Genomic DNA, 22,404 nt, shown 5'->3' on the forward strand with positions numbered 1-22,404 from the left:
CCGCGGCGCCCTCCCTTCCTGGCCCGGGGACCAGGTTGGGACGACCCAGCGTGGCTCCGATTCCGGCGCCTGCGTGTCACTGGCCCAGCGTGGCCGGGGAAGCTGGCCCCAATCCTCAGGTTTCCCGAGCTGGGCCCGGATGAAAGCAATTCGAGAAATGTCGGCACTGAGGAAATCTCTTTGATAGGGAGTCAGCCTTCATCCATAATCCGTGCCTAGCGCCCTAAGAGGAGAGGGCTCGGGGGTCGGGTGCGTTTCAGGCCCTAGGAAAAGGAAGGGGCGGGACCTAGGTGAAGGACCTACTGACCAAAATGCCTTGGCTTTTTCATTTCTCCTCTCTTACCTGCCCTCTCTCCAGCTGCCTCCAGTCGTTGGCCTTCACCACCCCAAATGCCACCGTTTCCGGAAACGGCGCTCCAGATCCCTTGAAACCAACAAACCCTGTTAGCGTCTGCAAACTGAGAAGCAGAGTGCGAGTCTAAAGAAAGATCTGGAGATCCTGGACCCTGTTGCGCAAGGTCTTACAGGTTTTCCCCTGTCACATCACCTGGGGCCCAAACCTCACTCTTTCTGGCAAAGATTTGGTAATGATCTATATACAGAGCTAGAATTACAGTTGTGTCGTCCGTTGGAGGCCCTTTAAGTGACCTTAGCCAAATTGTGACCTCCTTAAACATGCTTTTAGTCAACTAACATTTTTTAAGCACCGTGAGGTGCTTGTGCATACTGCAGTGGTTTACAATTACTCATCTTTGTGTCCCCACCCTAGCACAAGGTCAGCCGTGTAACGTAAAAGATGCTCAGTGAATGTTGAGTGATTATGAACAAGGGATGAAGCACCTTAATCACGATTTCTTCAGAACAGTCTGAAGATTTATTTAGCATCTCTCTGCAGTAAACATAACCTCTGAGGAGAGAGGGAAATGAAAGGCGTTACAATATCTATATAACCATTTCTGGTGTTCTCCTTCCCTTGTCCACGCCCACCTTCCCACCCCTTGCCAACTGAATGTTCATTTGAATACTGCTTTTTGGCAAAGCTCCAAACTCCCGCATTATGCACTTGTGATGGCACTGAGTTAGTGTCTGCAAGGTTAATGTTCCCCCAGGCATTAACGTGATGCCTGTTTAGAAATAGCTAAGGCCCAGAGGGTCAGCTTAATTTAGACACAGGTAACTAAGAAGAGCACGGATAAACCACAGCTCCACAATCAACTCTCCATGTGCTTTCTCCATTAGAAAATATAAATTTTAATAAGATGACAATGCATATTCTGAATGCTAATTGCAATAAAACAGTAATACAAGTTAGAGCATAAGACAGTTACCTGGAGGACAGCCTTCTGGCAACTTCTAGCATCTGCAATGGCATCGAATTCAGGTGTTAAAATAAAAAACACCTCTGGCAGCAAAGAAACAGACTCTTGAATATCAGGTAGTAGAAAAACTAATAACTGAAAAGAATTGAAGGACTGGTGATTCCACTCAATGGGTTGAGATTGATTGATTGATCGGTGTGCCTTTCAGCATAGTTCTCTGCTCAGCACCATAACAGGAACAATAGAGAAACAACTGTCTAACAAGGGCAGACTAAAGAGCACTAAAGAGGTAATGACAGCAGGAGAGATGATGAGGAGCAAGTTTAAGGCTTTTGTAGGTTAAACTTCTGGAAATGTTTCTCAGCCCCAATTTACTTCTCCATACTCCTCTTGCTCACCTCCGCAAACACCAGCCCTAGGCATTCAGCTTACTTTCCTTTCTTTTTTTCTAATTTTTGTTTTGAAGTAATTATAGACTCACAAGAAGTTGCAAAACTAGTAGAAAGCGTCCCATTTAGCCTTCACCGAGCTTCTCCCAGTGGTGACATCATATAGAGTTCTAATAAGATATCAAAACCAGGAAATTGACAATGGTACATTACCTTTAACTACACTTACAGAACTTAGTTTTTACCGTTTGCTTTAAATCTGCATTTGTGTGTGTTTGTGTGTAGTCTTGTTCTATGTATAGATTTGTGTAACCGCCACTACAACCAAGATACAGAACTGTTCTATAACCGCAGAAGAACTCCCTTATGCTACCTTATTGTATTCATAAATTCACCTCCCCTTCTGACCCCCCTACTCCATCCCTGTCCCCTAGTAACCACTGATCTGCTTTTTATGTCTATAGTTATCTCAAGAATGTTATATAAATGGAATCCAACAGCATATAACCTTTGAGACTGAAGTTTTTACCTAAACATAATGCCCTTGAGGACCAGCCAGATTGTTGTAGGAATCAAACGTTCATTCCTTTTTGTTGCTGACTATTGCTCTGTTGTATGTATCAGGTTGTGTTCATTCATTCCCCAGATGAGGTACAGTTGGGTTGTTTCCTATTTTTTGCTATTACAAATAAATCTGTGTACAGGTTTTTTGCATGAACTTAAGTTTTCATTTTCGTCACATAAATGCCTGAGAGTATGAGTGATGGGTCATGTAGTAAATGTGTATTTAATTTTTTAAGAAACTGCCAAACTATTTTCCAGAGTAGCTATATCATTTTACATTCCTGTTACCAATGTATGAGAGATCTAGTTTCTCCTCATCTTCACCAGTACTTTGTGTTATCACTCTTTATTATTTCCGCTGTTTTAATAGGTATGTAGTTCTCTCTCCCCAAAACTGGCTCCTGAATAGGATGCAAGGTATATCTGTAACTCCTACTTTCCTTGGTGCGCTTTTAAACAAGCTCACAGGCCCCTTTCATTGAAGGATTTCATCACATATCACTGAAGAGAAACATAATTCTTATGGGTAAATTATAAAGTTTCTTGAAATATTAAGTTTATATAGCTAATGTCTCTTTTTGACACCCTTTTTGAGATAGCTCCAGGAAATATCTGTTAAGTGGGCCTAGAAATTTCTTTTAAGAGATGATCTACATTAGACTAAGCTACTCAGGGAGTGCCAAGCATCAGACTTCTGCTCAGGTCATGATCTCGCTGCTTGTGAGTTTGAGCCCGGCATTGGGCTCTGTGCTGATACTTCAGATCCTGGAGCCTGCTTCAGATTCTGTGTCTCCCTCTCTGCCCCTCCCCGCTTGCGCATGCGTGCTTTCTCTCTCTCTGTCTCTCTGTCTCTGTCTCTGTCTCTCTCTCAAAAAAAACATTAAAAAATTTAAGGGGTGCCTGGGTGGCTCAGTCAGTTAAATGTCTGACTTGGGCTCAGGTCATGATCTCACAGTTCATGAGTTCAAGTCCCACATCGGGCTCCGTGCTGACAGCCCGGAGCCTGCTTCAGATTCTGTGTCTCCCTCCCTCTCTGTTCCTCACCCACTCGCACTCTGTCTCTCTCTCTCTCTCAAAAATAAATAAAGATTAAAAAAAAAATTTTTTAAAGACGAAGCTGCTCAGGATGTAGTTCACAGGTGGCAAACTTAAATGCCCAACAAGCCAAGCAGGTAACATGAATAGATGAAGAAGGGCAGGTGCAAAGACAATCGACAGTGAAAGGGGCTATGAAGAACCAGAGAGCTCAAACCAATCTGAAGGGCACAGCCACTACTCATTTCCAGCTGATGATTTCCTGAAGATCAAGAAATGAAGAGAAATCAGGAATCCAGTGAACTCTCCCAAATATCAATGTTGGCAACTAACTCCATTTCTTTAAAACAGGAAAGCATGTCAGACAAAACATGTCTGTGGGTCAGATGTGGCATACAGCCATCATTCTATCTTATCTGAGATGCACTTAACTCATGGAGGGCTGGCAGCACTGCTCCGACTGGCAGGATTTTCAGTGCCTCCCGGTGCCTCTTTCCTTTCCTCTGGTTCTGGAATGGGTTTTCAGTCTTGTCCCTCTCGCTTCTGTAGGAGAGGAACGTACCATCTCTTGTCCCCAAAGACTTCACCAAGTCTTCAAAACCTCCTGTACTAACCATCCTCCAAGTTTCCTGGATGTCTCAGGCTCAGAAATATGTGGAAGGACTATCTCTACCCATATGGTTGCCTGCAGCACAAGCTGTTTGTCAAGGCTGGTTCTACCTTAAGGAGAAATGTGGCTTCTTTTTGCAAAGCTCCAAATTCATAGCCTTGTCAGAGATTGGTCCACAGGAGCCTGCCCTCACTACATCTTGTCATTCCTATAAGACCCAGGAGAACATGACTTTTCCTGTTCCCATGGGCCATCTCAGCCTGAGACACCTCCCCCTGAGTTTCTCCCTCAGATCTGAAGGGCATTTCCAGATCATTGATATATTCTAAAACTAATGACCAAGATATGGAAACAAATTAAGTGCCCATTAACAGATGAATAGGTAAAGAAAATTTGTATATATGCAACAGAATATTTATTCAGTCTTTAAAAGAAAGGAAATCCTACCATTTGTGACAACATGAATGAACCGAGAAGACATTGTAGTAAATGAAATCAGTCAATCACAGAAAGACAAATACTGTATGATTTCACCTATATCAGGTATCTAAAATAGTCAATCTCATTGAAGCAGAGAATAGTGGTTGACAAGGGCTGGAGGGCAAGGGAAATAGAGAGTTGTTATTCAATGGGTATAATAAAGTTTCAGTTATGTAAGATAAGTTCTAGAGATCTGCAGTACAACATTGTACCTGCAATTAACAATAAGGTATTGTGCACTTCAAAATTTGTTTTCTTAAATCTCATGGGCACCTGGATGGCTCAGTTGGTTAAGTGTCCTACTTTGGCTCAGGTCATGATCTCACAGTTCATGGGTTCGAGCCCCATATCAGGCTCTATGCTAAGAGCACGGAGCCTGCTTAAGATTCTCTCTCACTCCCTCTCTCTCTGCTCCTCCCCAGCTCATGCTCTCTCTCTCTCTCTCTCTCTCTCTCTCAAAAATAAATAAATGAATCTTAAAAAAAAAATCTCATTTTAAGTGTTCTTACCACAAAAAAAGACAGACAGACAGATAGCCATACAAGGAAACTCTGAGAGGTGTTGAATATGTCTACAGTCTTGATTGTGGTGATAGCAACAGGGTTTGCATATGTCCAAACTCAGCAAATTGTACACATTAAATATGTGCAGTTCTTTGTATATTAACTGTACTTCAATAAAGCTGCTTTTTATACATTTTTGAAATTTTTTTTTAATGTTTATTTTTGAGACAGAGAGAGACAGAGCATGAACGGGGGAGGGTCAGAGAGAGAGGGAGACACAGAATCTGAAGCAGGCTCCAGGCTCTGAGCTGTCAGCACAGAGCCCGATGCGGGTCTTGAACTCACGGACCGTGAGATCATGACCTGAGCCGAAGTCGGACGCTTAACTGACTGAGCCACCCAGGCGCCCCTACATTTTTGAAATTTTTTAATATTTATTTTTGCAAGAGACGCAGAACATGAGCTAGGGAGGGGCAGAGAGAAAGGAAGACACAGAATCCAAAGCAGCTCCAGTCTCTGAGCTGTCAGCATGGAGCTGGACCATGAGATCATGACCTTAGCCAAAGTCCAGACACTTAACCGACTGAGCCACCCAGGTGTCCCCAGTAAAGCTGTTTTCTAAAAAATTAATGAATGCCCTAACTCTCTCCTACTTAGGATGTAGAGTGTAGATAATAAATTCTGGGGGTTTTTTTAAGTTCATTTTTGAGAAAGAGACCACGAGCAGGGAAGGGGCAGAGAGAGAGGATCCCAAGCAGGCTCTGCTCTGTCAGCACAGAGCCCGATGTGGGGTTCGAAATCATGAACCATGAGATCATGACCTGAGCTGAAATCAAGAGTCAGACATTTAACCAACTGAGCCATCCAGGTGCCCCTACATAATAAATTCTTGAGTTGAGGAAGACAAGCAGCCCTCCACCTCCCTAGAGCATCCGAGTACTGAGTTGCACTAACTTTCATCAGCTGTGAGATAACTATAGTGTGGAGGGATTCGTGGGAAGACATGAGAGAAAAGTCAAGATGCACAAGAACACAAGAATTGATGAAAATAAGGCCTTGTACAGGAATCATATCAGTGAGAAAGGAAAAAATAAAAATTAAATGAAAAGAAAGTAAAATAAAACAACATTATGAGGATAATATCCTATTAGAACCTAAAGGCTAAGTCCACAGCCACAACTAAATCCTCCTGGGTTTGAATCCTGCCTCGCTACCATTTACTAGCTTTGCAACCTTAGTTACTTTACGTCTCTGTGCTGTCAAGTTCCCCACCTAGAAAATGAGACTAATAATAGTAACTTCCTCTTAGGGTTGTTAAGAATAGCAAATATTAATACATGTATTTAGAACAATTTCTGGCACATAGTTAGATGTTCTGTATGTTGCACATACAGATGTTCCTGACTTCCAATGGTTCGGCTTATGATTCTTTGATTTTATGATGGTGTGAAAGCAATATGTATTCAGTAGAAACCATACTTTGATTTGTGCATTTTGATCCTTTCCCCAGGCTAGCGATGTGCAGTGTGATGCTGTCTTGTGAGGCTGGGCAGCAGCTCCCAGTCAACCACAAGACCAGGAGAGTAAACAACAGGTACACTCACATCATTCTGCACCCACACGACCATTCTGTTTCTCACTTTCACTACCATATTCAACAAATTACATGCGATAGTCAACATTTTATTATAAAAGAGGCTGTTGTGTTACATGGCTTTGCCCAACTTCCATAGATTAATGGAAGTGTTCTGAGAATGTCTAAGGTAGGCTAAGCTATCATGTTCACTAGGTTAAGGGTATTAAATGCATTTTCAACTTACAATATTTTCAGCTCACGAAGGGTTCGTCAGGATTAATCCCATCATAAACTGAGGAAGATCCGTGTTCTTGTTCTTGTTATGGTTATTGTCACTGTTAAAAAGGACTTAAGGATGGTGTTGAACTGAATTTCCTAAAAATAGAATTTAATAGGGGAAAAAAGTCAGTTCCTGCAAGTAGATTGAGGCAAGGGAAAAGAGAAACCACACAAGTACCAAAAAAATGATTTAAGTGGAAAAGTATTTTACAGGATATTTAGCATGGGGAATAAAAAGGTTATATGATAGCTAGATGGAGCTAGGAACAAACTAGGCAATTAAACTACAGGGAAAATTTGTAACATTATTCGAAGAATTTATTTCGGAGCATAATCTTTGCCTGAATCATTTTATTTACAAGGCTGATGAAATTGGTCTATTGTGAAGATGCTTGCTATTTTCTACTCAGTAAATACCAGTAAATCAAGTTTCTACCTCTTCTCTCTCAAAGTTTAAGCAGAATGAAGACAAGTTAATTACTCTTATATATATTAAAGCTGTGGGTTTCCATAAAAAAAGAAAGAATGGCAATTGGAAATTTTTATTATTCTAGAGTTTTCAAAGATTTCATACATTTGCATTTCATTCACACTGCCAGATACCGCAATATAATGCCCAGATGAATTTTTCTTTCCTGTTTTTACCATTTTCTTATAATTTAAAAACATGTCAGAATTGTGGACTTCCCAGGAAATATTAAAACTACACTGTTGCTAGACACTGTTCACTGGGGAGCCTGTGCAGTAGAGTGCAGATCCTTTCATGTACTGTATACCTGATTCTATAAACATACTGTGATGATAATGTCTCACATGGAAATAAGAGAAAACTCTGGGTTAGCAGCAAGCAATAGGGTTTTTTTTTTAAGTTTATTTATTTATGTCGAGAGAGAGAGAGAGAGAGAGAGTGGGAGAAGGGCAGAGAGAGAGAGGAAGACCGAGAGAATCCCAAGCAGGCTACGCACTGTCCACACAGAGCCCGATGCAGGGCTTGAACCCAGGAACCGTGAGATCATGACCTGAGCCAAAATCAAGAGTCAGATGTTCAATCAACTGAGCCACCCAGGCACCTCAAGCTGCAGTTTTTAAAACTATTTTTAGTTAAACTTTGAGGAGAAAAAAAAAAAAGGCTCTCCCCCCTAAGTGTCATGTGTGAACCTACAACACCCTGACCTCTTTCTCTCCTCCCTGATTATATGAATAACCCTGAGATTACCTCTTAGAACTGGTTTTAACCTTTAGCTGCAGTGGCTGCATTGCCATGTGTGTATGTATATGATGTTGTATGTTGCACATAACCTTGGACCCCCACAGTTTGGTCCCTTTCTCAGCTACCCCTTGATAGTATGATGAGTTAACAAGTTGGTGGGTGACCTGCACAAAGCGAGACACAGCTATTTAATCTCTTGCCTGACATCACCCTTCCTGGGGCAATGCTGTACAGGGCTCTGTAAAAAGTCCTTGCTGTCTCAGCAGCCAATCAACTTAGAATTTTTTTCTGGGTTTTTGTTTTGTTTTGTTTTCTTTCTAATCAAGGTATAAAAAAGCCTTAGGTTCAGTTGAAGTTCCTGATGAAGAAACACACTGAGATTTTTTTCAGTGATCAAATCTGCATATTTAGGCATGCCTGGGTAGCTCAGTCAGTTAAGTGTCTGACTCTTGATTTCCGCTCAGGTCATTATCCCAGGGTCATGGGATCAAGCCCCATGTTGGGCTTCACACTGCGTGTGGAGCCTGCTTGAGATTCTCTCCCTCTCTCCTCCTGCCCCTCTCCTCAAGTGTGCTCTCTCCCTGTCTCAAAACAAAAAACAAAAACTGCATATTTGTATTTCAAACAATGTAGCTGAAACTTGATGTAAATTCCTTCTTCCATTTTTTTTTTTTTGGCTTAATGAATATCATTTATTCAGTATAAAATCTTTGTATGTTCCATGTGTTAAGAATAAATGTACATTAAATCTAAAAAAACCAAAAAAACAAAAATCAAAAAACCTACCCGGTTGCCAAACAATCATGGAGATCAACACAAAGAAAGAGTTCATTTCCCGAAAAATGACCATTTTCCTACCTGCCAACGTTCACTATAAACATTTATTACAAACTCACAGGACTCAACAGGAGGTAAAAAAGGTACAGGTTGCACTAAAGTTCATCAGCTCTGAGGTAACTATGGTTTGGACGACATCACAGGAAAACATGAGTGAAAAGTCAAGACGCACAAGAACACAAGAATGAAGTACTGGGATGGAGGCTGTGTTACCTTCTCATTTGCCAATTGATTGTTCATAAAGGTCGCCATTTTACACTTTCCTGAAGATTATGCTGCTACATAAGAACACAAGCACCGGGGTTCAGAGAAGGCTAGAACATGGTCTAAGCTCATGAGAAGCTCTTAGACTAATGGAGGAGACAGATAAATGATATAATTTCAGTATAACATGATGTGATAACACAGAGGTATACAGAGGGTGCTCTGGACTCCCTCACCGAGGAAGCCTATGGACTAGCATATCAGTCTGATACCAAAACAATGGTTTCCATTCTGTTCATACATCTTAAAATGTACATGTGAAATTCTGTACGAATATCAAACATTATGCAGGACTTTCACATTTTAAGAAGCGTTTATTTCCTGATAAAAAAATGTAAGCTTTGAAGCAAATCCTTTCCAACTCACATACACACGTGCACACACACACATACACGCCTTGAAATGGCTGCAGAATAATTCTCCATACTGCATGAACAAAATGTGAACAAGTAAAGATGAAGAACAAATGCAAGTTGAAAATGAGGTGAGAGTGCTCTATAGCAATGATGGTGAACAGAAAAACGACAGCATCGGTGATAAAGTAGATCATCTTCTGGTGGGAAGAGACTTTTATTGTTTCATTCGCTAATTGACATTTTATAAAGTCAACCATTTTACACTTTGCTGAGGGAAATTATTTAGCTATGTAAGGTTTATGTTTCCCTTATGAAAAAAGGGGAAAGGGAATGGCTCAAATCAGTCGATTGGGGTTTACTTTTGTTTGTAAGAAAATGTTTCAGCATCAGAGCTAAAGTTATCACCTCTTTAGCCCCAGGTGCCCTATCATCTGAGTCCCTATGTGTGCTCCTTAGACCTCTAGCATGGACAGATATGGTGTCCAAATACCTGGAGTCCAAAGGGAGAGCTCCTGGTCAGCATGGCTCTGTTAATATTTGGGGCATTTTGTTTCAAAAGCCAGAGGAGTGTGCAGCATATTGGGAAAGTTCCCATCTTTTTTGTTTTTTAATGTTTTGGTTGTTTTACAAGACTAAACATCAGTTATTTGGAAGTTCCATTTATACCAAATACCATAGTCCCCAAGATGCCAGATAGTGGAGTCATTACAGAAAAGAGAAATAAAAATCTTTGAGCAGAATTGAGTTGCTGTAAAACCTTTATTACCTATGGCACACATTGTTGTAAGAAACATTGTTACTATCAGTCTTTTATTTAAATGTTTATTTTGAGAGAGTGAGAAAGCGCCTGTGTGTGGCAAGTGGGGGAGGGTCAGAGAGAGAGAGAGAAAAAGGGAGAGAGAGAGAGAGAGAGAGAGAATCCCAAGCACACTCTGCACTGTCAGCACAGAGCCCAAAGCAAGGGCTCAATCTCACAAACCACTCGATCCAGCCTGACCTGAGCTGAAATCAAGAGTTGGACACTTAACCAACTGAGCCACCCACCCAGGCACCTTTTTTTTTTTTTTTTTTTTAATGTTTAACTATCAGTCTTAAACATTGCATAGGTTGTAGAATCTCAGAAAATAGGGATAATGGCATCAAACTCTGGATACAGGTAACTTGTGCTTTTTCAAAGTTCATGTTATACCTCTTCACTTTTACGAAAGGCCTACATTAGTACCTGTTTTCAGTGATGGAAAGAAATCCCAAGAGGATTTTCATTTTTACCAAAAAAAAAAAAAAAAAAAAAGGATTTTTTTACCAAAATGTTCAGCATTTGTTCTGCAGGAAGATGTCATAGAGGCAGCATGCACCGGGAGCAGTGAGGGTGACCCCCCCCGCCAAGCTCCTTCCCCGGGAACCACACTCAGCCTCTCAGTATCTAGCTGTCACAGTTCCGAACTGTGTCATCTGTGAGCATCTCTCTGTGCTTTATCTTGATTTATCCTGCATATTCATTAGCAAGCTGTGTCCTAAGGTTTCAGAAAAGCCTAAGAGAAGTCATGTTAGGGGTCTGGAAATGCTCAAACATTTTTTCATATGCATTCACGGTAATCGTTTCTTTGCTGTATGCCATTTCAGCTTACATCAGTTTTCAAAGGAATGCTCTACTTTCAGATAGTGGGGGGAAACTATATGTAATAAAATAACATTAAATGTACTGAAAACATGCATGGAGTATGGATTTTAATATTAATTCAAATGTTGAGGCACCTCGGTGTCTCACTCAGTTAAGCGTCCAACTTCAGCTCAGGTCATGATCTCACAGCCCGTGAGTTTGAGCCCCGCGTCAGGCTCTGTGCTGACAGCTCAGAGCCTGGAGCCTGCTTCAGATTCTGTGTCTCCCTCTCTTTCTGCCCCTCCCCCACTCATGCTCTGTCTCTGTCTCTGTCAAAAATAAACATTAAAATTTTTTTGATATTAATTCAAATGTTTACTATTTACATTATAGCTACTTCACACTTCATACAGATATGTACCCCCACACACCCCACCCTCTGTCAGTATACACTAGTTTACCAAGGGACCAAAAACCTCTTAGGCCACAGATAGACATTTTACCTCATTTCTGACCTCTTCCTGGGCAGAGAGAAGAGAATCATGTCATGTGGAGCAAAGACATTAGAATTTGAGACTACCTCTCAAATAATGAAACAAAAGGTAATGTCCCTAGGTCAAGGAGCAGTCCTCACTGTTTTCAGCCCCTGAAAGATGTTTTCTGAGTGACTAGTATGTGTCAGACAATGTGCTGAGTGTTAGTGGCATTCGTTTCCTTGAGAAATCCGTACTTTTTTTTTTTTATTCATTAACCAAATTGCTACTGAATGTCTGGTACTATACTTAAAACCAGAAATACTACAGTAAATAAGATACTCTTCCTCCCCAAAAGGACTTGCAGTCTTCAGTTGGAGTACAAGATATGAAGAAGCCACTTTGCTTCAGGGGATGCATTCTGAGACGGGGTAAGCAGGGGATCCCAGACCCACCAGCTTCCCCAAGGTGACATTTATGCTAGACCTGAAAGGGGGTGAGGTGGGGGTGCTGGTGGAGCTCAGAAAAGAGGAAGCAGATGGCAGTACAAAGTCCTAGAGCCAGAGAGAACTCAGTGCATTCAGGGACCGGCCAGTTATTCAGAATGAATGAGTGCAGGAAGTGGTAGAGAGAAAGAGAGACTGCACTAGTGGAAAGCACCAGTAAGCTCCAAAGTGCCTCGAAGGCCAAGCCAAGGCATCTGCCCTTTGTCCTGAGAGGAGGTTTCCCCAGAGTGTGGCTGGGTGGTAAGCAACAGAAGTTTAGATGGTACACAAACCAGCATTTTTTATTTGGGCAGTTAATGAATTTAATACACATTAGAAAAATATATAACCCATTCATCCGATATATTACTTCTCTTAGTTTACCACTTGAGATGAGGCTGAGTGAGAAAAAGTGATTCAATTTGTAAACAAAAATATTAAATGCATTATTATATGATAGTTGGTACACTAGCAACCGTAAACGACTGGTGTTTGGGGAAAACAGTCTAAGACCAACAGAGTTCCATGGAAAGATTTCATGCAGGGAAGTAATCTGACAAGACTTCCAAGTTGGAAAGAAGACTGGTTGTGGAGAATGCAAGAGTAGCGTTTGTAGAACTTCCAGTTAAAGTCCAGATTCTGAAACCAAGTTTAAAGTTGTCCATCAACTGATGAATGCATAAAGAAGATGTGGTTTATATATACAATGGAATACTACTTAGCAATGAGAAAGAATGAAATCTGGCCATTTGTAGCAATGTGGATAAAACTGGAGAACATTATGCTAAGTGAAATAAGCCAGGCAGAGAAAGACAGATACCATATGTTTTCACTCATATGTGGATCCTGAGAAACTTAACAGAAGACCAGGGGGGAGGGGAAGGGGGAGTGGAAAGTTACAGAGAGGGAAGGAGGCAAACCATAAGAGACTCTTAAATACTGAGAACAAACTGAGGGTTGATGGGGGTTGCAGGGGAGGGGAAAGTGGGTGATGGGCATTGAGGAAGGCACCTGTTGGGATGAGCACTGGGTGTTGTATGGAAACCAATTTGACTATATATATATATATATATATATATATATATAAAGTTGTAAGGGGCAGGGATTTTTCAGTGAAACATAATGGGATAGAATAAAGAATACCAGACGGCATCGCATATAACACAATGCACATAGACCGACAAAGTGTCATTCATCTAGTATGTACCAAACACGTATCGTATGCAAGGTGCAGTCCTAGGCACTAAGAATACAGTTGGTGAACACGACAGACAATGTCCTTGATCTCACAAGGTTGACGTGTTGCTGAGGAAAGGACACAACAAGGGAGTAACCAAGTACGTACATAAGACGCTTTAAGAGGTGGTAAACTTTTAAAGGCAATACATCCAAGGGGAGAAATGTAAGCTCCATACAGGCTGTCTCTCACTGCTGTGTCCCAACAATAGGAACAGTGCCTGGAACATAGTAGCTGCTCAAAAAGTATTCTTTGAATGAACGAACAAGAGATGTGGTTGGCTCAACTTAAGGAGTAACAATAGAAATTAAGAGAAACAGATGGGTTCAAGTTATATTTAAGAGATAAAATACGCAGGGCTTAGTGTGCAAAATAGATTTAAGGGCTGAGAGATAAAAAGAAGAGGAACAATTTCTCAATAGCCTATTCTAAACATAGCAACCAGACTGACCATGGGATTTCTGCACTCAAACCCTCCCACGGCTCCCTATGGTACTCAGAGAAAAACCCCACATCTTTACAATGGCAATAAGGCTGTACATGATCTGGGCTGGGTATCTCACTGACCTCGTTTCTAATCATCTCCCCCTCGTTCTCTCTGTTCCAGCCACACTGGCCACCTTGCTGTTCCTCAAAGCCGCAGTTAAATTCCCAGCCAAAGCCTTTGAACTAGCTGTCCTCTCTTCCTGAAATGCTCTTTTCCCCAGTACTCACATAGCACAGTCCTCATACCTGCAGGTGTCTCCTTCTTTGTGAGACCTACTCTGACCACCCCATCTAATACCACGAATTCACTCTCCATGAAATTCATTGCTCTGCCTGCTCAGTTTCCCCCAATAGCATTTATTGTGATATATATCTCACTCTAACATGGTACATACTTTATTTATTATCTTCATTGTCTGTCTCCCCACAAGATTGTAAACTCTCCTAGAGCCTATAACACTGCTTGGCACACTGTAGGTGCCCCATAAATATTTGTTAAATAGGGGCGCCTGGGTGGCTCAGTCGGTTAAGCGGCCGACGTTGGCTCAGGTCATGATCTCACGGTTTGTGGGTTTGAGCCCCGCATTGGGCTCTGTGCTGACAGCTCGGAGCCTGGAGCTGGCTTTGGATTCTGTGTCTCCTGATCTCTCTCTGCCTCTCCCCCACTTGTGCTCTATTTCTCAAAAATAAATAAACAGTTAAAAAAAGTTTCTTTAAATATTTGTTAAATAAAGAAATGAAAGATGACTCTTAGTTTTCTGGTTTGACCAACTGGAACCATCTGGTTTGACCAACCATCAGGTGGCTCACTGAGGCAGGAAACATAGAAAGTTGAGGGCTTTGGTGGGAAACAACAAGTTCTGTTTGGGACATGCTGAGTCTGAGTGTCTTTGAGAACAACACCTAGGTGAGAATGACCTTTACACAGTTGCATTTATGGGCCTGCTGCTTAAAAGAGGGTCACTGGATTATAAATTTGAGGATCACTTGATTATAGATGGCATATGAATGGGTGTCACAGGCAAGAAAATGTATGTAGAGAAGAAGAGAAGAACCTTGAGAAACAGTAGGAGGTAAGAGAGCATAGTCAGAAGAACCCAGGGAGCAGAGATAAAGAGGAAACAGGGAGGAAAACCAGGGGTTGTGAAAGTCCATGGGAAAGTAGTTTTAAGAAGGAAGATAAATAAGTTATCTATAGCTGTGGAACAATTACCCCAAAATTTAGTGGCTGAAAACAATTCCTGTTTAACATCTCACTCTTCCTGTGGGTCACAAAGAGTTTTAGGATATCTTACAAGTCTGTAATAAGGTGTTAGCCAAGGCTGTGGGCTCATCTGAAGGCCTGATTGGAAAGTGATCCTCTTCCAAACTGTTAGCAAACTGTTCCAATTGTTGGCAGGATTCAGTTTTCCGAGAGCTGTTAGGATGAAGGCCACAGATCCTCCTCAGGTACCTTACAACCTGGGAGTTTGCTTCAACAGAGCAAATGAACAAGAAGATTCAGAGGAAAAGTGCAAGCAAGTCTTTCATAACTTAACCTTAAAAGTGCCACATCATCATCCCATCTCACTTTTGTCTGACTCTCTTCATTAGAACAAAGTTTCCAGGCTCAGACTACACACCAGGGGAGAGGATTATAAAAGGGAGTGAATACCAGGAGGTGGAGATCACTAGGATCCATTTTTGAAACTGCCTCCCATAGAAGAAGTGTCTGCATTGTTAGGTGTCGAAGAGTATCAAGTATCCAGAAGATTTGGCAATAAGGAGGGCCCATTTGTTTTTTCAGAAAGAACTGGTTTAGGGGACTGTGGAAGCAAAGTCCAGACCATACTACACTGAGAAGTGAGTTTGAATGGAAGAAGTAGAGAGAGCAATCCTAAACAATTCTTTCAAGATGCTTAGATATGAAGAAAAGGATAGAGATAGGGTGGCTGAAGGAAGGAATGGAGTCAAAGCCGGATGACAGGCTTTTTACAAATTGAAGATTTGAACATATTTAAATGTTTTGGGGCAGGCATGAGTAGAAAGGAAAGGATTGTGGTCAGAGACAAATCATGCAGATGGTTCGATAAGGGATGGAGAAGGCCAGTAGTAAGTCCAAGAGAAGATGGTAAGGACTGAATAACCACCTTCTCTTCTTCTCTACATACACCTTCTTTTATTAAGCCCTTACTTGCACAGTCTTATTGTATTGAGTGCTTTACCTATATTATCTCATTTAATTCAGCTCTCAAAGGTAAGACCTTTATCACCATTATATAGACCAAGAAACAGTCTTGGAGAAAATAAGGAACTCACCTAAGGTCACACGATACATAAGAAGAGTAAAATTTTAGATCAACCTGTAGGCCAATGGGTCTCAAAGTGCAGCCCCAGACCAGCAGTAACAGCTGACAGGAACTTATTAGAAATGCAAATGAGCGGGTCCTACCCCAGACCTAGTGAATCTGAAACTCTGAGGGCAGAGCCTCAGTAACTTGTGTTTGAACACACTCACCCTCCAGATAACTCTGAAGTTTGAGCAGCAAGCACTGTCCAGAGTGATACTGCCTCTCAAGGTCCAAACTGGGGCAGATGACAGAATTATTTAGAAAGTTGAGGAAGAGTAACAGGGTGCAGAAACCCAGGATGTCGTCTGGGATTCTAGCTTGGGTGACTGACAGAGAAATCGCCAGAAGAAGAAGGAGGTATGGTAGAGAAAGATGGTGAATTTAGTTTTGGACAAGATGATTCTGAAGTTCTTTTAGGCAAACAGGTGGGACTATCTAGTAGATAAATACGTGTCAGGTGGTTGAAGGACAGGCCATGACAGAGACAAGTCTGTCCCTAACATTTGCAGGGCCTGAGACAAGAGTACAAGTTACCATACAACATAGACCTAAATATTAAAGAGTTATAAATCAAACTAACTTACTGTAAAAATACTGTCTCCATTTACCTTGATACACATACCTACATAATGATGAAAAATTTTAAATCATGCATAAAGCAATGGCTTTTATATGACTGAACATTGGCAAAATGACAAAGACACCTTGGGAGTTCTCTTGATGGGTTGGCAGTTGGATGAGTCATAAAATATACACATAATTCATGAATTGCTGTTTATTTACTCCATGAAATTTATTTTTTCATGCCTTCATTTCAGCAAAATTTTCAGTAATGTTATAATGAAGATTTTCACATAATTTGTATTCAGTGGATAACAGTGATTCAAAGTGCTAACAAAATAAATGTAACTACTAAAAGTACACAAAATTTTAAATAAATTGTCATGAAAAATATAAATCAAAGAAATGTAAGGATTTAAAAATTATCTTTCATGTAAGTTTTTCAAAGTTATTTTCTTCTAAACTATTCAAAACTGTTAAAATTAAAAAGCAAAATACAAATTATAATTAGTATCAACCATTTAAATCAAAACTATTTAAATTTGAAAGCTTTAATTTTCTGACAATTTAAATCTTATTGAATATTGTTATTAAGATAGAATTATTCTCAACTCTAGCGATGTTCAGATTTTAGTTATCTTTTGCTGCATGACAAAGTACCTCAAAACTTAGTGGTTAAAAATAATGATCTATTAATTTCTTATTCTATGTGTTGGCTGCCAGTTCCACTGGTCTCCCTTGGGCTCATTCATGAGACTGTAGTCATGGGGTGGCTCAGTGGGAGCTAGGAGGTCTAAGATGACCTCATTCACATGTCTGGGGCCTTTGAGGGAATAGCTAGGAGGTCAGGATCTCTCTCTCTCTCTCTCTCTACATGGTTTTCTCATCATTCAGTAGTCTGAATGAATGTGGCTTCCTTGCATTATGGCTGGATCCCAGCAGGAAAGCAGAAAGCTGCTAGGCCTAAGGCTCAGCCCCTGAAATGACTCAGCCACTTCTGTCCCAATCTACTGGTCAAGGCAAGTTATAAAGTCATCCCAGATTCAAATGGAGAGAAACGGACCCTACTTTTTTTTTTTTTTAACTAGGCTCCATGCCCAACATGGGGCTTGAACTCATAACCCTGAGACCAAGAGTCATATGCTCCACTGACTGAGACAGCCTGGCACCCCAGTCTCTAGTTCTTGATGGGAGAAATGGCATGAGTGGACAGGGATGGGAAGAATTATTGACAGCTCTCTTTGCAAACAATTTACCACAAGCCATCTGGTTGGTTATTTCCATAGCTTCACTTATGTGTGCCTAGACCTTACCATACACACAAATTTAAAATAATCCTATTAACTAGTTTGTATGATTAACAATAATATTGTTTAATATAGTACAATGTTCCTCCATCATTCTGTGCAACTATTGTGAATACCAAGAGAATTACAATTTAGAATGTGAAAAGAAGCAAGAAAATGACGTTCAGCACTACTGGGAAACACTTTGTTATGCAATTATCTATTACACAGTCTAAGAAGGAGTTGACAAGTTAATTGTCTAAATACTTACTCTGCTCAAATCCTCTCTGAACTCAGAAGCAGTATCCATCTCCAATGTCAGAAACATAAATTTGGAGGCAGTTGCTTTTTGGGGGGGGAACACAGGGCAAGAGATGAGGAGAAGTATTTCCCCAGGGACCTGAACAGCACTAGTTGGTATAGGGGATGTTTCAAGATATGGGTCACATTGTACCTGTACTGGATCCTGAATGACAGTGGTGCCTAGGTAGTCCTCAGTCAACTTACACCGTGTATGTTTGCATGTGCAGGGACCTCAAAAGTACACAATCTAGGGTGGCACCCTCTTATCTAATGGAGGTACTGGGGAGATCTCATTGGATAGGGGGTAACATGAGAGTGAAGGAGAGATAATCCAGGGAGAGTGGGTAGGAGTGAGAAGAGTAGTGGGCTAAAACGGTGAAACTCTGGGGAATAAACACACTGTTTACAGAATAGATGGGCTGAAATATCCACCAAGAGAGGAAGTAATTAAAGAAATTCTGGCATGTTCATTCTATGAATACTAAGAACTCCTTTCTCTCATTGTCTCGGTCTCTCTGTCTTTGTCTCTGTCTCTCTCTGTATATATAGTGTCCATATATGCATAGATTGATAACTAAAGTAAAACATAAAATAAAAATAACCAGCAAGGTGTAGAACAATAAGTATAACATGATTTATATTACATTTATATCACACACACACACACACGACTACATAAAAAGGACTGAGAAGCAAATACTGCTTCTAGTTTGCTAGAGCTTGGAGGTGCGAAGGCAAATTTTCACATTTTATTCAGCAACTTAGAATAATTTGTTGCCTCTGAAACTGAGTTTTCTTTTATGTAAAACAGAGATAATAGTCACCTTACAGAGTTATTTTTTTAAACAATTGAGGAAATAAATAATTGAGATATAATTCACTCACCACAAAATTCACCCTTTTAAAGTGTATAATTCAGTTTTTTGGTGCATTCACAAAGTTGTGCAACCATCACCACTTCTAACCCAGAATGTTTCATCACCCCATACAGAAGCCCTATACGCATTAGCAGTCATTCCCCTCTACCCCTTCCTTCCAATCCCCAGGGACCACTAATCTGCTCTCTGCCTCTATGAATTTGGCTATTCCAGCTGGACATTTCATACAAGTGGAATCATATAATATTTTCAAGGCTCATCCATGTTATAACGTGTAACAGTACTTTATTCCTTCTTATGGCTAAATAATAGTCCATGGGATGAGTGTATCACAATTTGTTTATCCATTCATCAGTTGGCAGACTTTTGGGTTGTTCCCATCTTTTTGCTACTATTGATATTGTTGCTCTGAACATTCCTGTACAAGTTTCTGTTGTGGACATGTGTTCTCATTTCTCTGGGTTATACATCTAAAAATCAAATTGCTGAGTCATGGGGAGCTTGGGTGGTTCAGGTGGTTAAGTGTCATGACTTTGGCTCATGTCATGATCTTGTGGTTCATACGCGCGAGCCCCACATCAGATTCTGTGATGACAGCTCAGAGCCTGGAGCGTGCTTCCGATTCTGTGTCTCCCTCTCTCTCTGCCCCCACCCTTTGCTTCATCTGTCTTTCAAAAATGAATAAACATTAAAAATTTTTTTTAATTTGAAAAAAATTGCTGAGTCATATGTTAACTCTATGTTTAACTTTTTGAGGAATTGTCATTCTTTTCTACAGCAACAGCACTATTTTACATTCCCATCAACAATGTATGAAGGCTCCAATTGTTCCATATCTTTGTCAACATTTGGTGTAGCCATCCTAGTGGGTATGATGATGTGGTATCTCATTGTGGTTTTAATTTGCATGTCCTTGACAACTAATAATGTTGAGCATCTTTTCACATGCTTATTTTCCACTTGCATATCTTCTTTGAAGAAATGTGTGTTTCCTTTGCCCATTTTAAAATCAGAGTATTTGCGGGGTGGCTGGGTGGCTCAGTCAGTTAGGTGTCTTTGACTCAGGTCATGATCTCACAGTTGGTGGGTTTGAGCTCCGCATAGGGCTCTGTGCTGACAGCTCAGAGCCTGGAGCCTGCTTCAGATTCTGTGTCTCCCTCTCTCTGCCCCTCCCCTGCTCATGCTCTCTCTCTCTCTCTCTCAAAATAATAAATTAACATTAAAAAAAATTAAAATCGGAGTATTTGTCTTTTTATTGTTGCAGGGTAAGGGTTCTTTATATATACTGGATATTAATCCTTTATCAGATATGTGACTTGCAAATATCTTCCATTCAGTGGATTGTCTTTTTACCTTCTTGATAGTGCTATTTGAAGCGCAAAAGCTTTTAATTTTGATGAAATCCAAATTATCTATTTTTTTGAATTGCTTGTGCTTTTGGTGTGATAGTTTTAAAAACATTGCCTAATATAAGGTCACAAGAATTTACACCTATGTTTTCGAAGAGTTTTAGCTATAAAACTATATGTTTTAGCTCTTACATTTGGGTTGTTGATCCATTTTGAGTTAATTTTTATATATGGTGATAGACCACAGAGTTCTTCTGTGGTCACATCTTCTTTTTGAGAAAAAACATAATCACCCAGGTTGATTACTCACCTTATCCACCATCTTTGGTAACTGCTAGTTGTTTCCAAAAGATGAAGACTTGGCATAAGTAGAGATTTCAAAGCAGAGGCGGTTCTCAAAGGCAGCCTCAGCACCAACCTAGATAGTGGGGCACTTCTGGCCCAAGCATAAACCTTCCCAGAATGACTGCATAGGAAGGAAACCATGCATTTTGACATAAATATTTGTCATGAAACTTCACAGTTTCATCTTGGTGTTCCTATGTTCATCTCCATATGTATTTCATCATATGAGATTTAGGTAGAATTAATTATCTTTTGAGGATTTACTACTGCCCAAATTCTTCACTTAAGTCTAAGCCCCAGCTACCAAAACATGCCAGATATCTTCTCTGAATCTTCAACCTTCCCAGGGGCTCCACACAGGACTCTCTTTGGGACAGTCTCACTGAAATCTCAGTGTTTTCGAGGGGGAGTTGGGATGGGGTAGGGGAAACTTTGCCGCCAGGGTACATTTGGCCATGTCTGGAGATATTTTTGGCTGTTACAACTGAGGGGGTACTACTGGCAGCTAGTGGGTAGAGACCAGGGATACTGCTAAACATCCTACAATGCACAGAACAGCCCTCCAAAACAAAAACGCATCCAGATGTCAGTTGTGCCAAGGCTGAGAAGTCCTAACTAGACATATGAGAGTTGATTGTGCTGACGTCTTGGACTAGGGCAGGAAGATGTGATGGTTCTGGAATTAGATGTACCTGGGTTCAAACTTCAGCTCTTGAGCTCCTCTTAGCACCTCTATGGACTTGAGCAAGTTTCTTAACCTCTGTGAGCCTTAGTTTCTTCATCTAATAACCCTCTAACCATATATATATATATATATATATATATATATATACAGATATATATGTATATATACACACATATATACGAAATGTATAGCATAGTGGCTGGCACATATTAAATACTCAAATATTAGCTCACATGAACATAAGTGATAATAATATCTTAATAAAAATACCTTAGGGCTTTTTTAAAGTCAGGTTTAGTGAGTTAATTTAGATAGAGTGAAATCATCCTTTTTAAATGTACAGTTCAGTGAGTTTTGACAAATCTGCACAACTGTGTAACCACACACAATCAGGGTATCGGTTTCATCATGCCCCAGATTCCCCCATACCCTTTGGTAGAAAAATCCCCACCACATTGATCTACTTTCTGTCCCTGTCATTGTTTTGGCCTTTTCAAAGTGTCATGTAAATGGAATCGCAGAGCATGTAGCCTTTGAGTCTGGCTTCTTTACTTTCATAATGCTTTTGCAATTTCACTATGATTTGCACGCATCAGTAGCTTTGCTCCTTTTTATTGCTGAGTAGTATTCCGTGGTTGATATGTACGACAGTCTGTTCATTTACCAGTTCACAGAATTTGGTTGTTTCCAGTTGTTGGGCTATTATGAATAAAGCCGTTATAAAAATTAGCATAAAGGGCTTTGCGCGGACACATGCTTTTGTTTCTCTTGGAATAAACAAGTTTAACACCAGGAGCGCGATTTCTGGGTACTATGGTGAATGCATGTTTAACTTTGTAAGAAACCGCCAAATTGCTTTCCAAAGTGACTGTACCATGTAGTATCGTTGACCTACACCCTCTACAACCTAGCTAGCGCCTGGTGTTGTCAGATTTTTGTTTTGTTTTGTAATTTAATCTCTGTC

The 22,404-nt window shown here is 40.5% G+C and overlaps 1 protein-coding gene and 1 long non-coding RNA gene across 8 annotated transcripts in view; one reads left to right on the forward strand and one right to left on the reverse strand.

Annotated features, from left to right (window-relative positions):
* ZNF148 (zinc finger protein 148) overlaps positions 1-22,404 on the reverse strand; it is a 163,675-nt gene that overhangs the window by 120,624 nt on the left and 20,647 nt on the right. For all 7 annotated transcript variants that reach the window (XM_042998893.1, XM_042998894.1, XM_042998896.1 and 4 more), the window contains one exon: positions 6,721-6,851. The gene's annotated coding sequence lies outside the window, so the exon portion shown is untranslated. The remainder of the gene's footprint in view (positions 1-6,720; positions 6,852-22,404) is intronic.
* Positions 2-2,426, forward strand: LOC122242014. The gene is made up of 2 exons (XR_006222144.1): positions 2-249; positions 359-2,426. It is a non-coding gene; the product is annotated as an uncharacterized LOC122242014 (long non-coding RNA).

This window comes from Panthera tigris, chromosome C2 (assembly GCF_018350195.1).
Source record: "Panthera tigris isolate Pti1 chromosome C2, P.tigris_Pti1_mat1.1, whole genome shotgun sequence".
Taxonomy (NCBI): domain Eukaryota; kingdom Metazoa; phylum Chordata; class Mammalia; order Carnivora; family Felidae; genus Panthera; species Panthera tigris.